We start from the raw sequence: 18,167 nt of genomic DNA on the forward strand, positions 1-18,167 counted from the left end.
CTATCCTCAGGGGAAGCGGAGTGACAACATCCATCAAATTAACTTTGCAGGGACCTTTCTCCACGGATTTTCTGAAAGGATCTGTCTTGATTATTTTGGGTCAAAACATATTTTCTGAACTGGTCAACAGGATATGTGGTCTCAGTGTTTAATGTCATGTGTCATTAAAGATTTCATCATTTACCCAGTATTCCCTAAAACACTCAAAAGTTCCCACACTCATCCTCTATAATCACTCTTTTAAAGTTTATCAAAAAACATATTTTTGCCCTACCCGAAACATAGTTCTTAAGGTCTTTCTATTTATTCGGCTTTGGTTCTGGGACCATTGTCCTTTTTTTATTTTTCCTTTTTGCCAGAGATTTCATGCAACTGATAAGCAAAAATGGCAGGATTAGGGTTAAGGAAGGTGGGAGGTCAAGGAGGAAGGGAGAGGTAGATTAGTCTTCAAAAATGAGACATTTCTCCTTGTCAGCTCTGAAGTGTTAAGCTATCTCTGGTTTTTTGGAAGGCTGGTTCCTGGCAGGAGACAGTAGGTGATTCTTCTCCCTAGATAGTTTGTAACCATAAAACAACAAGGCCTTAGAATTGTCTCCATTCCTTTGCTACTCAAAGTGTAGTCAGAGTCTGGCCAGCAGCCTTAGCAACAACTGGGAGCTTGTTAGAAATGCAGAAGCTCAGACTCTTACTCATCCCCACTGAGACGAACCTACAATTCAACAGGATTCCCAGGTGACAGTAACCACCACGGAGAAGCACTGGTCTAGGGAACATCCCACTTCACAGTTGTGGCAAGTGAGGCCCAGGAAGGGTGAGGGGTGTGACCTAGCTATCTTCCTTAGTGGTAGGTGTGCAAAACAGGCTTTATTTCCCTGTCATTGAACCTGGCTTTTGTGCCCAGACTTCTGCTCTGTAGAAGAAATCTTATTTCTTGCCCAGTCAGAGTAACTTGGCCATTCTGGATTTTCTCAGTTTTATTTGAGGAAACAGTCAGCACAAGATTAATCCTCACTCTTTTATCTTGTCCTTCTCTGCAGGGGTGGCCAGGCACCCAGGGGTCTCAGTTTTGGTTCTAGAATCAGAGGAACAAGGAGGATTGCACTGGACACTTGTACCATCTGCCTATCATCGAATGCTTGGATCCAAGGCAAGTGAGGCTAAAATTCCTCACTTTTCTGAGTTAGAGCCCTCCATGGGACAATTTCAGCATGAAAGAAAGGCAAGTCTTACTAATAATTCTCACAAAGACTCCAGGACAGACAGCCTAGCAGAGGCCCTGGGGCAGGGCTGCTTAGCCCATGGTTGTCTTCAGTAGAGACCAGCATGAACAGAGAGAAACATTTCACTTGTGGGTCAGCTGAATAGCCTTGCAACGACTGGATGACTCATCAGAGAAGCTGTGAGGTCTGTACAAAATTCAGCTTCAGAACATTTTTAAAATCGTGGGGCTAGAGAACTTCTAGATATGAGAAAATTTAAGTTCATCTTTGGATTTTGCATTTTTTTTCCTTCTTAAGACACCTAAATGTCTTTTTTTTTTTTTCTTTTTAAGGGATTTCAATTAAGTGATAATCCTGAGTAAGAATCTTAATCTCTGGGCAGATAGAAGAATTAGGATATTTATAACTTGACCTTAAGAGAGTAGAGTTCATCTCTTTGAAATTATGATGTCTACTGCATAGCAACTACAAGCAGGGCTAAATACATCCCACCAGGGTCTCATATCCCTGGCCAGGTCATCTGGGCCCTGATTTGGTCTGAGGTGAAGACAGATGAGCTGAGAGAGTGAGCCCTGAATAGGGTTGAGGTGAGAGAGCAGTTTCCTCAGTGGAACCAGGAAAATTTGGAATTACATATAAAACTGTTTAAGGACTCCAAGCAACAATGGTGATTTTCGTATTAAGGTGTTTGAAAATATTTTATATTCCATGTGCTTATCATGTTTAAGGGAACTAGCCTATTAGAGTAATAGGTCAGCCTTATAACTCCAATTTGGAATATATAAGTAATTGATTTTTTAACCTTTATTTTTAAGTAAAAATCTTACTATTATATATAATCCTAGCACATCTAAGACCCAACTTAGATTCATCATACTGAAGTTTAAGTAATTCATTTAAATCGAATCAATTTCTCTTGGGAAATTAAAAAAGTTGAAGCAGAAATAAAGTGGAACTAAACATAGTAAAATACAAATGTCATTGGAGATATTTGAATATTTTGAATATTTGTAAATGAAACCAAATATTAAGCAAAGCAATTGCCCAATCAGGCTAACTTGGCAGTTACTTAAAAAGCAACTGCCCAAAAAATATTTGCATGACTAGCAAACTTCATTTACAAGCTGCCCTTAAAAGCTAAGGGTAGAACCAGATTTTTAAATTTGTAACCTTAATAAATCAGATGTTAATTTAAAGACAACAGAGCAAACCTCTGAATAGTGTTGTTGCTATAAAACTCACAATTGGGGGCACTAAAAATTCAGAATTATCAAGAAGCTTGCCTCCGTGCTAAGGTCTTTGGTTCTATTAGGGTAGAGCCACACACCCCGACTCCAGGAGACACTTCCTGAGAGAACTCTCTGTGCTTTCTACATGAGGTGGAGGATTGTCTATGGCTGCACTCAACCCACATTCCTGACACCTCATTCAGCCTTTCTTGTTCTACAACTCAGGTACCATGGTGGTCAGAGCTTCTCTGTAGGACCAGCAGTAAGGCCCAGGTCTCCTCTGCCCTGGCTCCTCCTGTCCTGGGTCTCTTTCTGTCACTTCACTGCCAGGGCTTTACCTCAGAAGAGACGATTCTCATTGCCTTTCCCAGGGAGTCACATGCATAGCTCACTCTCTACCTCTCCTCCTCTCAGTGAAAAACTTCTCCCTCAGAAAGACCAAAATCTAGCTCTCTCAATCTACTTTCTTTAATTTTTTTGTTTGATGCCTCATGCTCTTCCCTCAGGTTCTGGGCAGTGACAGAGTTTATTTTCCGAAATGGTGACACCAATATCTCTCACTTCACACGCTCATTTCCCATGTGATCTTCCTCCTCCCTTATCAACAGGTGAGGTCTAACTCTCTTGTCTTTGAATTTGAGTGAGTTAGGGATGTGCTTTGATGATAGAGTATAGTGGAAGTGACATTGGGTAACTTCTCAAACTAAATCATAAAACGTGATACAAATTCTGCCTGTATATTGAAGCACACACATGGGCTTGAGGTCCTGAGCTGCCCTGTTAAAAGTCCGAGTTCCCTGAGCCGAGCCACATGGAAAGTTCTGTGTAGGTGTTCTGGTCTTCAAGCCTTCATAACCATATGTTTGCTACATCTACCATGACAAAGTACCACATATTGGGAGCCTCAAGCAAAAGAAATGTCTTTTCTCTGGAGGCTAGAAACCTCTAGATCTTGTCTGAGATCAGCAGGGTTGGTTTCTTCTGAGAGTCATGAGGGAAGGATATATTCTAGCCCTTGCTCTTTGGCTTAGAGATGACTATCTTCTCCCTAAGTCTTCACACCATACATGGCTGTATTCAAAATTTCCTCTTCTTATAAGGACACCAGTCCTATTGGATTCAGGCCCATCCTAGTGACCTCATTTTAGCTTAATAACCTCTGTAAAGACCCTAGGTCTAAATATGGCCACATTCTGATGTAATGAGGATAAGAACTTCAGCATAGGAATTTTGAAGAAGACACACTTCAACCCATAACAGAACCAATGAGCATAATACATAAAATAACTATCATTTTAAGTTTATGCCATTAAGTTTGAGATATTTTGTTATGCAGCAATAGTAACCAGAACATGGGCTTTGGTATATAAGGTAAATTTTGGATTTTCAGATTCAGAAACTATCTGTCTTTTCAAGCACTCTTTTAACATCTGTGTTTGCATTGATTTTAAAACATTCATTGAAAAACCCGACTCTTGGGACACCTGGGTGGCTCAGTGGTTGAGCATCTGCCTTATATTATCTCAAAAGAATGTTCATGGAGTTTCTACCATTCGACAGATATTACTAAGTGGTCAACAAAATATAAGAAGTCCTTACTCTAGGAGACTTACTTTTCAGTGGGGAAGATAGACATAATTAATAACTAGATGGGCATCAAAGGGCTGAGGAGTGATACATGGTGTTATGGGAGCAGGTAATAGGGGTCTGAACTTGTCCAGTGGTTAGAGAAGACTGACACTGTGGTGGGAAGGAAAATGGCTCAAATGTGGGATGAAAATAAGGCCACTGTGGCTGGAGCCCAGAGAGAACCCAGCCTTCAGGAAAGATGGGCAAGGCTCAAACCATTGCAGGAATTTGCAGGCCATCTAAAACAGCAGGGGAGAGAAGAGAGGTAATGTTCATATGATGACCACTACAACCATTTGGAGTTACTCCTGTAGAGTATGTAGAATGGATTGGAGAAAGGGAAAGTGGGATGGGCAAATCAGTTACGAGGCTTTACTCAAGATAAGAAACATAAGAGTCACAGTAAGAGATCATGTATTTTCCTCTGGGGTGGCTGTAGTGATGGAAAAAATGGACAGATTAAAAAAATATATGTCTAGGAAGCAAAGTAAATAAGACTTGGTGGAAGATTGGCTCTGGCTGGTATAGGAAAGGGAGCTAGTCAAGAATGACTTTTGCCTTTCTGCTTTCTTGTCTGGGTAGATGGTGGTGCCATTTGATAAGATAGAGGCTTCTGGTCCAGGTTTTGGGAGGAAGATCATCACCTTTGTCTAGAACTACACTACCCCACAGGTAGCTCCTAGGCCATATGTGGCTATTTAAATTAAGCTTCATTTAATTTAAAGAGAATTAAACTTCAGCTCCTCCATTGCAATTGCCCCATCTGAAGAGTTCCATGGTCACATGTGGCGGTTGACAACCACATTGGACCACGCAGAGACAGAATATTCCCATCATTGTAGAAAGTTCTAGTGGACAGCACTGATCTATAGAGATTGAGTTTAAGATGCCTTTGGGACATCCAGAGGATCTGTGAAGGCAGCAGTTGATTATATTGCCCTGGAGCTAGGAGGAAAATTATAGCTAGAAGCCTAAATTCCATCCACACGTTTTATCAAATATTCAGAGACCTTAGTATATTTTATTTACTACTATGTCTCTTGCCTAGAATATTATCTGCCACAAAGTCTCACTAGTAGGGGTGAATAGATAATAAAGCAATAGAGAATACTTTGGGTGGTACCATGTGCTAAGAAGAAAATTCAAATGGGGTCAGTGGGTGAGAGGATGAGAAGGATTGTGAAGCTCTTTTAGTTCAGTGGTCAAGGGAATTCTCTTTGATAAGATGACATTTGAACAGAGACTTAGAAGTGAGATACATTCAAGGCATAAAGAGGCAGGAGGGTGCTTGTGTCTCATGTGCCTGTGGGTGGCATTTGAAGCCCTGGGCATGAGCATGTCTTAGGAGAGAACATTCAGGGAGAGAAGGAAAGAGTCTATGCTCTTACTGGTTGGGTAAGAAAGGCCAAACCTACAGAAGAGACAGAGAAGAGGTGGGGGGAAACAAGAAAGACTTGAGTCATAGAAGCCAAGGAAGGAGAATATTTTGAGAGGCAGGGTGTGGCTAACACCTCTGATGGTCTGCTGTAAACTAAAAAGATGCTGGGTATGGGGTATCTCTGGGTGGCTCAGCAGTTTAGTGCCTGCCATCAGCCCAGGGCGTGACCCTGGAGTCCCGGGATCAAGTCCCACGTTGGGCTCCACACATGGAACCTGTGTCTCCCTCTGCCTGTGTCTCTGTCTCTCTGTCTCTCTCTCTCTCTGTTTCTCATAAATAAATAAACTCTTAAAAAAAGAAAAAAGATGCTGGGTCTACTGATTGACATAGAGCCATTGGTGGTTTTGGCTACTGTTGCTTTGCTGGAGAGTGTGAGTGTGTGAGTGTGTGTGTGTGTGTGAGGGAGAGAGAGAGAGAGAGAGAGAGAGAGAGAGAGATTCCAGATTGGAATAGGTGGAAGAATGTGTGGTAGGTGAGGAAAGGCAGACCTGAGTCCAGATAATTTGGGAAGAATCAGAGACATGAACATGGGAAGAGGGATGGGAACTCCTGGGGCTCAAAACAGAGAGTCCCAACCAGATACCAGCTGTGTCCTCACCTTCCATCACCACATGGCATCTGTTTCAAGCTAGAAGACCAGCCAGTAGGGCCCAGCTAGGAGCTGGTGGGATTGGAGCTGTGTCCTGCTAAGTTACTAGCTAAAGCAGTAATGACAAATGTTGAAATGTTGTCCAGAAGGCAGAGGAAGCAAGAATTAGGGTCAACTGAGATGCTGGACATTTATGAATTCATTTAGTCATTCATTCAACAGATCACTGGCAGAGAGTATCTAACTGCATTCTAGAACAAACAATAGTAGTAGTAGTAGTAGTAGTAGTAGTAGTAGTAGTAGTCCTACCTGCATGTTACTATGTGCCAGGCTCTGTTCTCAGCCCTGTGAGGTAGATGTAGTCATGCATCCATTTTACAGATGAGAAGACTTAAGTGCAGAGAGGTTAGCAACTCTCCCAAGGTCCCATAGCATAGAAGTTGGTAAGCTGGGATTCGAACGCCATAAGGACGGGGTGCTACAAGGATGCGTTAAGGGACAGGTGCCATCTGTTCACTTGCTCAGCAAATAGTTATTAAGAACCTACTGTAGCTGGGCAGCTCAGGTGGCTCAGCGGTTTAGCGCCGCCTTCAGCCCAGGGTGTGGTCCTAGAGACCCGGGATCGAGTCCCACGTCGGGCTCCCTGCATGGAGCCTGCTTCTCCCTCAGCCTATGTCTCTATCTCTCTCTCTCTCTCTGTCTCTCATGAATAAAATATATATATATATATATATATATATATATATATATATATATATATATTAAGAACCTACTGTAGCTAAGTGCTGGGAAGACAAGAATAAATTGAACACAGTCCCCGCCCTCCTATGGTTTAGGTGCCACACTCCAGGGCAATCAATGTGGAGGGAGAGCTCGTGGTGTGGGAGTGCCACAGCCAGATCTCACAGATCAGGGAAGGCTTTTCCAGGGAAGAGACGGGGATAAACTGAATACAGCAGACATCCACAGTGGGCTTTCGAGGGGGGCTGTGTAAGGCAGACTAATAAAAGCCACATCCAGGCCGGCAGCACAGCGTGGGCTGGGGTGAGAGGGAAAAGTCTAGAACTCAGCTGCTCTCTAAGGAGATTAGGCATTTGCAGTTCCAACCCAGATAGTGGCTGGGAGGTCCCGAGGGTGACAGGAGGTCCGGTTAGAAGGTGGAGCAGTAGCCCCCACCAGCAGAAGTGAATGAGGTGCTACAGCTACAGGTAGACATTGGCCTGCTTCACCATGACAAAGATTCCCTCCTTGACCAAACTCTAGCCAGGCTCCTCTGAGCCCTCTTCTCAAGTAGGCCTCAGCCTTGGCCTCTAAAGACTCAAACAGACACTAACATGGTTTCCAACAGCTCAAGGCCACATCCCTAGGACGACCTTCATCTTCTTCAAGTACCTGCCAAAGGAGAAACCTCAAGGCTGCCAGAAGATTGGCCATTGGTTCCAGTGGAAACCTGACCACCCTTCTCCGAACATTTACTAAAAAGGTCTTGCCATTGTACATCCCCCCACTGTCCCTTTGAGGTAGACGTGTTTCTCCTACAACTTAGGAGTAGCTCCTCCAGGACCTGAAAGGCATTCCTGGAAGAGTGATCACCAGGACGGATATGGCCTCTGCCTCCCAGTCTCTGTGGGAGGACAGACTTCCAGCTTTGATCACTGCCAGCTGACAGACCAGCTGACCTAATCCCATTGACACGAAGTGTTCAGTTCCCTGCTTCCCCTGAGCCCGGCTCACCCTTCGGTATCCCCCATGCTCTTGCCAAGTAGCCCCATCACCTCTGAGAACAGTGACTCAAGCGGAGTTCACACCAGACTCTCTTCCCTATGGCAGTAGTAAGTGCTGGTTAAAATCCGTCCTTATTGCTTTAACTAGGGTCTAGTTTTGTTTCTTTTTGACAACAGTTCAGCTTGCAACCAGATAAGAAACTACCAAACTCCCTGGGTAGAATAATTTTAACTTGTGTGTGGCTGCAAACACACAGACCCTGAGCTGGCTGCACAGAAGTCCGCGCACAGGGGGCCATTCACAGAACTCTTTCCACCTCCTTGGCCTGACACAGCCAGCGATACCTCTTTGCCCAACAAGAAACCGCTGAGTCATTGAAAACAGAGAGCATTTATAAACAGGAAGCGGAGTGTGTGACCACAGACATTCAGCATCTGATAGCAATTGCTGAATGTGGCAAAAAAAAAAAAAAAAAAAAAGTTTGAATAAAAAAAAAAAATTCTGTGCCACTACATTAGAACTCTCTAGTGCATGGAAATCACAGTTCTGCTATTGATCATCTATTTAATACTTAAGTAAGTGTAGTTCTTATTCGGTTGGACCAAGCTGGTGAGTCAGGCAGACTGCAAATATTGATTGAATCCCTTGGAGCGTGTGGTTTCTCCATTTTTCTTTCTCCTCCCTCTCCAGGGAGGGTGAAAGACTCCTTGGTGAGTCTCTTGGCCATACAGCAGGGATTTGTGTGCCCTGCGCTCTGGCCTCGGCCTTCTCCACACAGGGCCTCGTGCTCTGGAGAGACAGGTCTCCCCAGATGGCAAAGGCTGGCAGCTGCAAAGCCGCTGTGCAGGGGGACCTACGACCCCCTGCGTGCCTGGTGCTGGATCTAGCAGAGCAGAGTGTCAGGGGACCTGCACTTCCCCTGCTCTCAGCAGCAGCGGAGCCGTTTATTTCCCATGTGCTCCCTTGTGCTGGGGGTGGGGTGGGGAGAGGGTTTCAGGCATACTGACCTAAGAAGGTGGGTGCAATTCCAGGGCCAAGGAAAGAACCAGGTGACCATCCCTAAAAGGTTTACTGGGAACCAGCCCCACTGCCACATCTGTCAGCAGGGCAAAGGTGCCCGAGCAATGTTTGGCATCTCTCTGTTTCTCATCTGGGAAGTCAAGGTTGCAGATAATAACAGCACAGTGCCTGGTACGTATAAAGTTCTTAATAGGGAGTAGCTAGGGGCTTTACCTGCAGTGTGGTTTAACATGACCAATCACCTTAGGAGATAAGCATTGTCAGCCCTACTGAGTAAATTAACACCCCGAGTGAATCGGTGAGTGGCCAGGTCCGGGTTATGGCCCCTGTGTGCCTGTTTCTGAGCACAAGCCATTGCCTTACTTGCCATCGAAGTTTCAGAGCAGGTTATGTCCCTTACTTTGTATTTGTTCTGTACTTAGAAGTCCTGATCTTCAAATATTACCTACCAAGAACCCTCGTCTGCTAGTTTTTCAGATTCCCACAGAGCACTTGTTCTGTATCATTTACAAAGAAGATGCTGTGTTGGAATTCACAAGTAGCAGTGGTTGTGTCACAGTGCCTTGGACAACATATTAATACTGACAATGATAACTTTTATAGAGTATTCATTGTGTGCTAAACAGGATGTGTTGTTAGCTCCACATTTTACAGGTAAGAAATCTTGATGCTCAGAGGTTAACTTGGATTTCAATGCAAGAAAGGAAACTTCCAGAGCCTCTGCTCTCAGCCATTATGCTGCACTGGGAAAGAGCCATGCTTAGAATACTGGGGTTTAGATCATATAAGGAGCAGCCTGCTGTTTCCACTGTTGTATTAAAGCCTGAAGAAAAGGACTCCTTGACTCCTTGAGCAGTGACAGCACCTTGAAGGCTGGAGTTGCTAGAAGCAGACCCTGACACAGCTCCCTGTACAAGTGATTATAAAGGAAGTGCTCCTATGGGGAGTCCAGTGAAATGTAGGGGAAATGGAACAGGAAGCAAAGGTGTGTTAGTGGAAGTCCTGAGGGAAACAGGTGCAGGACTTCTATGGGTTGTGTGTGGGGCGAGTACCTTAGGGGCTGTGGCATCTACTTACTGGGATGTAGCTCTGCTGAATCACAGCAAACTCCATCTCCCAGAAAGTGGGGCTCTTGGGTGGCTCAGTCAGTTAAGTGTTCAACTCGATTTTGGCTCTGGTCATGATTTCAGGGTCATGAGATCAAGACGCACTTTAGGCTCCGGGCTCAGCAGGGAGTCTGTTTGAGATTCTCTCTCTTCCCTCTCCCTCAGCAACTTTCCCCTAGGGTTCTCTCTCTCTCTCAAATAAATCTTTAAAAAAACAAAAAACAAAACAAAACAAAACAAAACAAAAAAAAACAAAAAACCTGTCTCCTGTAAACAAAGACTGAAGATAAGCAATCTGAGACCACATGGTGCTAGAGCAGAGGTTGGCAAACCAACCCCTCTACCAAAACTGACCTGCTGCCTGTTTTTTTTATAAGCCTATGAGCTAAGAATTGCTTCATATATTTTTAATGGTTGAAAATAAATCAAAGTGGGATCCCTGGGTGGCGCAGCGGTTTGGCGCCTGCCTTTGGCCCAGGGCACGATCCTGGAGACCCAGGATCGAATCCCACATCAGGCTCCCGGTGCATGGAGCCTGCTTCTCCCTCTGCCTGTGTCTCTGCCTCTCTCTCTCTGTGTCTATCATGAATAAATAAATAAAATCTTAAAAAAAAAAAAAGAAAAGAAATCAAAGTAAGTATATACAATGTTATGACATATAAAAATGATAAGAGATTCAATTTCACTGTGCATAAACAAAGTTTTATTGAAACGCATATTGGAACATATTGGAACTCATTGATTGCACACTATCTGTGGGCTGTTTCCCCTCTAACATGGCATCATTGACTAGTTGTGACAGAGAACGTATGGTCTGCAAAGCTGGAGATACTTATCATCTGCCCCTTTACAGAAACATTATGCTGACCCCTATGCTACAGTTTCAGGGAACCAGAATTCTTCTGTTTTGTTGCTCTGCCATCCTCAACATGTGCCATTGCCTCATGAGATGGTTACTTAAGCTCCAGTCACTGCATCTGTATTCCAGCCAATGCAAAAGAGAACGAAGAAGAGTTCACTTCCTCGCTTTAAGGAAACTTCTGAGAAAGTTTATCTTGTACTTTAGTAGAAGTTAATCTCCTCACCATACATAGCTACACAACCTTATTCCCAGCAAAAAAAGTGGGATCCATTATTAAGGAACAAAGAGGAAAATGTACATCAGAGACAATCGACAGCTCTGTCTCTCATCTAAAGACAGTTTGAAACAAGGAAATTTGAAAGAGTCGTATATAATTATACACAAGGCACAAGGAAAACTAAATTGCTCAAAACTTTTATGTCTAAATAGTATTTCTTGGGCATCTGGCTGGCTCACTCGGGTTAAGTGACTGATTCTTGATTTCGGCTTAGGTCATGATCTCAGGACTGGAATCAAGCCCCGCATGGGCTCCCTGCTCTGCCAGGAGTCTGCTTCTCCTTCTCTCTCTGCTCCTCCTTTCATGTGTGCTTACTTGCTCACTTTGTCTCAAATAAATAAATAAATAAATAATAAATAAATAAATAAATAAATAAATAAATAAAATTTCTTCTCTCCAATCTAAATTTCAGCTATCTTAGTCCTTACCATAGCACAGAAAATTAGCTGTATTTCTTATTATAAATCACAATATCACAGTAGGCCAGTGAGTAAACAAACTGATTTATAAATGAAATACTATAGAGAGGTAAAATTAACAAATTAGATCTACATATGCCAACATGAATAAATGTCAAGCATATTGATAAGAACAGTAAGCTACAAAAAAAAAAGATGTACTGTATGGTTTCTGGTGCTTGTGTAAATATTTAGTGCATTCAGAATAATAGCATACATCATTTATGGATATACCTATATAATAAGAGCTTAAACATATGTACATGGTTAGGATCACGGTTGCCCCTAGGGAAAGAAGTAGGAATGGCATGAAGGTGCTCTATCTGTACGAAATGTTTTCTTTCTTAAAAAGAGAGAAAACAGATTCTGAAGAAGGTAAGGCAAAATATTCACATCTCTTAATATGGTAGGTCAGTCCATGAGTATGTGTTAATATTTCCGGCACTTGGCTGTATATTTGAAATGTCATCATTTAACATTTAAAAATTTTTTTTTAAAATAAGGCAATACTACTGTTCTTGTGCACAGGAAAAGGATTTTCGTTTAATTATGTTGTTTTAAGTTCATTCGAGTGTGTAAACACTGCAGATATTATATTACTAATTTTATTAGAGCGTATCATGTATCTCCTTTCATGTGAATCTCTAATTAAAACTATTCTCGATACATTCCCCTAAAATTCTTTCCCATAAACAGCCACAGATGCCTTATTTAACTGTAGACTTTGTTTTATTTTTTAAGGGTGCTCACTGGGCTTCTCTTTTTCTATGTTACAGCTTATGGTGGCTGACAAGGCCAAGTGACTCTGTTTCCTTGTTCCAGTAACTGCGGCTGGGCCAGCCCATGGTGAGTCCCTGGGGAGGCAGTCGAACATCTGAACAGTCACAAGAATGGTTGCCTGCAGAAGGGCAACCGTAGGCTGCAGGCCATCACGCCGGGCTCTGGTCTTTCAACCTTTCTCCAGAGAAGGGAGCAAGGCTGGGAACAACCCCAACAATGCTTTCAGGGTTCCTAATTTTTTCTCTAGTTTTGAAAGGACTTGTTTGACTTAGGAGTAGGCGTAAGAGGTAATGGATTACAACAATGACCTCCAATTTACAGGCAAGGAGCTTCTTTGTCCACGTTGGTAAGTGTGTTTCAGTCGTCTCTATAGTGGTGTCAGGTCTAAAACTAATATTATGTGCTGCCCTGCCGTAGGAAACTGGGAAGTCCTCGAGTGACATGACTGCATCTTCCTCCCCACTCTGTTCCCTCAGATGAGGTCCTCTAGCCAAACAACCCCCCTTATCATGAGGACAGGGCACAGTGCCTGTTTATCCCTGAGTAGCAGGCTTCCAATTATTCAAATAAAACAATCATATCCTCCTGAAGAAACCAGGAGTCCCTCCAACATTTTCATACTACAAAGCCTACTCCCATGGTTCCTACTTGTTCACTCTGTTCCTGATTACAACTCCTGCCCAGCTGTGGTTGACAGAGTATCTTCTTTCCTTGGACAGTAGGCTGCCATCACCATCTTCTGTCCAGTGGGGGGGTATCATATATTTGGTCAACTCCATAGCCCTAGAGTAGAATCCCTCCCTCATTAACCAGCTAAAGAGGAAGCTATCAAAATATCTACGATTGTCAGTTTTTTTATTCTTTTGACCAAGTAAATCCTCATGTCTTTTATTTCCAATTAGTTTTCTCTGGTTAGGAGGATGCAGGTGGGAAAAAAATGCATGCAAAATGTGTTTCGTGATCTCTATCTAGTTGAAAATTAAGAGATTTCTGCTTTGATGGAAAAGTGAGAGCAGAGGGTAGCTGACAATAGGATATTTCTATCCTAAGAGGCAGAGGGAGAAGCAGACTCGGCTGAACAGAGAGCCCATGATCAGGCTCTGAGGTTTTCACCTCAGTTGGGGGTGCTGGATGGCTCAGTCTGTTGTGTCTACCTTTGACTCAGGCCCTGATCATGGACTCTCTGTTCAGCCGAGTCTGCTTCTCCCTCTGCCTCTCCTTCTGTGATTTCTCTGGCTCTCATGCTCTCTCAAATAAATAAATAAAATCTTTTTTAAAAAGAGAGAAAGAAAAAGAAAACCTCAGTCAGAAGGCTTCCTGAAGATCATTCACCTAGAACATTCAGAAACTGAATAATGATCACAAGAAAATGTTTCATCATGTGATAAAGAGTCACACCATAGCAACCAATCCTTTATACTGATGAAGAATTGTCTCATCATGAATATTATCGTGTCATGACATCACTGACAAGATGCCACTGTGATTTTTCTGCTCTTTGGTACACATTTGGCCACAGTGACCTCACCGAACACCAACCAAAGCCACACAATATGGCAAATCACTTTCAGTTGTTACCTTTATGTGTCTTTTTTTTTTTTTACATGGGCAATCATAAAAACAATTGAGTTGGAATGTTTATATTGTTTGGATGTTTCTGGTGTTTAGAATCCTTGATATATGTTTCTTTTGAGTTCTTTTAGAAATGTCTGTTGTGGTCTTGGAAAATTGCAACTTGTGCTTCAAAAGTACTTTCATGTTTATTGAACTTACTCTCACATCATAGGTGAGTCTGGACTGATAACGTATTCACTCCAAAAAAAATAGAAATAGTAGTAAAACCTACGAAAGTTAAGCCCCAAGTTTACTTAGATTGATTTTTTTTGTCACAAAAAGATTTTCTGATTTTTAAATCCAATGTTCTTTCTAAAGAACTCATCTTCTTAAAAATTTTGCTTCTTCATATTTCAGTTCCTCATAAGTTGATTAGACTAGCAAATATCTGAGGAAAATAGAATTTTGGTGCTTAAAGCAACTTTAGAGATTATCTCAAGTGTCAACATATACAAAGTTAAGGAAGACATCAGGTTCTTGGGATCATAGCTGTGATTGAGAAATATTCATGAAGCACATTGTTGATTTCAAATGTTCCACCTGGTCCACTCACATATGATTAATAATATTCTGGAACTATACTTTGTTGTACCCAATGTGCTTAAAATACTTTCTAAACTGAAGCTCTAATTTGCAAGGTGTTAATTAAACAAGAACTAGAAACTAAAAAGCCTTTGTGGTTAAGAAAGTTGGTAGGCTTTGTCCCTGCATTAAAGATAGAAAAATTTAAATAGAGTGGAGTTCTAGAAGCTACTCAGTCTAATCCAACTGTCCAAAGGGACTTCATCCCTCTCCATGCACTGCTGGAGACGGTATCTCTGGAGCATATTCTTATCTGGGACTCTTTCCCATATGTCTTTCTTGGGGTGCATAAGGACATCAGATGTCCCTGGCTATCCTCTCAAGACTAGAATGATAATCCTTAACAACACTACATTGCACTTTCATTCACAGTTCTTAGGAAATTATAATACCAGTTGTTCATTTAGACTCGTTGATGGCCCTCTGCTGCTCAGTAGGACAGGCTTAGAGGATGAGAAGTAAGGCTAACTTCTTTTTCCTTTTGGTATTTTACATTTTTTGGTAAGTATAATCAAGTGAAGTTATCTGTCTTATAATTCCAAGCTAAGGCTTGGCAGCATGACTTTTGTATTGAAGTGATTACACTGTATTCTACAAGGACTTGTATTTCTGATTCATACAGAGTAACAGCCACTAGATTTACCCTTCTACCTGAGGCAACTGAAAAAATCTGAACAAATATGTGAAGTGGTACATGCTCAAGACATTGGATATCAGGCAATAAAGGATCACTGAGAGATGGGAAAGAAATGAGATGAACTAGATGATTGCCCAGAAACTTTTCTAGTGCATGGGAGAATTTTCCATTAGCACAAGGATAAAGAACCCAGGCAGAGCTCAACTGAGAGAGCTCAGAATCCAGGGAAACAGAGATGGCTAGAGTTTACAATGAGGAGTACAAGCAAGAAGGGAGCTGCATGGAGTCATAACTCCAGAGAGCTGAAGAGAGAGGGTCTTCCTTACGTATGCAGTTGAGTGTCAACCAGCGAGTGTATGTGAGGAAACTACCCAAGACCAGGGAAAGAACCACCTGAGAGAATGAGAGGGAATAGTCCTCAGACTTCACACGGGCCCGAGAAAAGTGCCTGTTCCCTCAAGCCCTAGTGGAAAAACTCACAATTCAGGTAGAATTAGAGAACTATAAAGAATGTTGCCTGAGTAGTGGGGAAAAATTGACTTTAGTCTAAAGGCATCTTCAGTCCATCCCAGCACAACTTAAAAGCAACACTTAAAGGATCATATTGTTTCCAAGTAATTTAACTGCATTCAGAATAAAGCTCAATAATATTTACAGGAATCAAAAATACCCAGCAGCCAATGTGGTCAAATTCATAAAATCTGACGTTCAATCAGAAGTTACCAAATACATAAAGAAACAGGAAAATATGACCTATACATAATATGGAGAAAAATCAATCAAAAAACCCAGAAATGACAGGTGATAGAATTAATTGACAAAGTCATTCAAACGGTTATGATGATGATAGTCCATATGTTCAAAAAAATGGAAGATTAAATGTATTAAGTAGAGACATAGAAGATATAAAAAAGACCCAAATTAAAAATCTAGAAATGAAAATTACCATAACTTAGACAACAAGTACATTGGATGGGATTACTAGCAGAATTAACATTGCAGAAGACATTGAAAGAGATTAATGGACTAGAAGATATAACAGAGAGAGGAAAGAAGGCTGAACAAAATAAACAGGGAATCATCAAACTGTGGGATAAATTCAAGAAGCCAAATACATGTGTATTTATTTAGCTTCACCTCAAATGAGCAGTGGTGAAGCTAAAAACTATTTGAAGAAATAATGATCAATACTTTTCCATATTTAATGAAAACTATAAATACATATATCCAGAACTCTCAACAGAGCTCAGACACATGAAACATGCAGAAATCTACACCGAGGCACAACATAATCAAATTTTTAAATCAACTGATAGAAAATCATAAAGGCAGCCAGAGAAAAAGAGGAACAAAGATAAGGGTACTATCAGATTTCTCTTTGGAAACACTGTAAGCTAGAAGATAGTGGAGCAACATCTTTAGAGTACTGAAGAAAAAAATACCATTAACCTATAATTTTTTAATATAAGGAAAATAACTTTTTTTCAAAAATGAAGGCAAAATAAATACTTTTTTAGAAATATAAAAGCTGAAAGAACTTATCACCAGTGAAATTTGAAAAGAAGTCCTTATAACACCAGATAGAATAGAAATACAGATCACGTAAAGAAATGAAGAGCACCAGAAATTATCATTACACAGGTAAATGTAAAAACTATTTTCTTATTATTTAATTTTTAAAAATAATTCACTTTTTAAAGCAAAAATAACCATGTATTATTAACAATGTAAAAGATAACAATTGTTATCTTTGCTTTAAATAATAATGATGCATTGTTGGGTTTATAACATATATAGAAATAAAATACATGACAATCATAGCACAAAGGCTAGAAGAGGAGAAACAGAAGTATAATTTTATTATATTCTTATTACACTGAATGAGTATAATGTCTCTTGAAGGAAAACTGTATGAAGTTATAATGTATAATAAAAATGTATAATAAAAGCCCTAAAGTAACCATAGCAAAGACTTATACTTAATAAGCCAACAAATAAGATAAAATTAAATTATTAAAAATATTCAATCCACAAAAGGCATAAAATGAGGAAAAATGAACAAAAAAATAGATGAGAACACAAAAACGCATAGCATGATGATAGATTTTAACTCAATCATATCAATAATTACATTAATTATAAATGATCTAAACATTCCACTTAAAAGATAAAGATTGCTACATTGAATTATAAAGCAAGATCCAACTATATGCTGCCCACAAAAAAAACACTTTAAATATAAAAATATGAAATGGTTAGAGGTGAAAAGATTAAAAAGTATATACCACGTACACAAATCCACAGACAGCTATAAAGAATGACTATATCAAAGCAGAAAAGAACATCGCCAGGGAGAAAGAAGACCAATGATAAAGGAGTCAGTTTATCAAGATGAGGTAACAATCCTAAATATTAATTGCATCATATGGTAGAGCTTCAAAATGCATGCAACTAATCTAGGCTACACAAGAAGAATCTTGGCAAGAAATTTAGGAGCCAAGTGAAAGTCGTGAGCAAATGATTAGTCAGATTGTCATGCTAAATGACTAGTTCCCAAGCCCTATATTAAATTCTCAGTGTGTAGTTTTTCCTTGGTATCCTATACACAGCCTTATTATAACATTTGTTACATTGTACTCTAATTAGTTGTTCAGAGTAATTCAGGTATTTGTCATTGCCATCATATGGTGATTTCCTGACGTAAAGACTCATGTCTTACTTAAACTTGCATTTCTTGAATATGGCAGGGTGTCACACATACAGCTAAATAAATATTTGCAATATCAGACCATAATAAAATCTACTTATTCAGGCAAGCCTTTTCAATTATAACAACTCCCTTAAGACTTATACCAATTCTCTGCTATAGGTAGGATATGCATTCTCTTCATTTTACAGATGAGGATGATGTAGAATAATTGTCCAAATTTTATTTAAATATTAAACTGTTTAGTCATTCCATTTTCTGCACTGAATTTTAATCATAATTTGGAGATGATTC

The sequence above is a fragment of the Canis lupus genome, chromosome 4 (genome assembly GCF_011100685.1).
Source record: "Canis lupus familiaris isolate Mischka breed German Shepherd chromosome 4, alternate assembly UU_Cfam_GSD_1.0, whole genome shotgun sequence".
Lineage (NCBI taxonomy): Eukaryota > Metazoa > Chordata > Mammalia > Carnivora > Canidae > Canis > Canis lupus.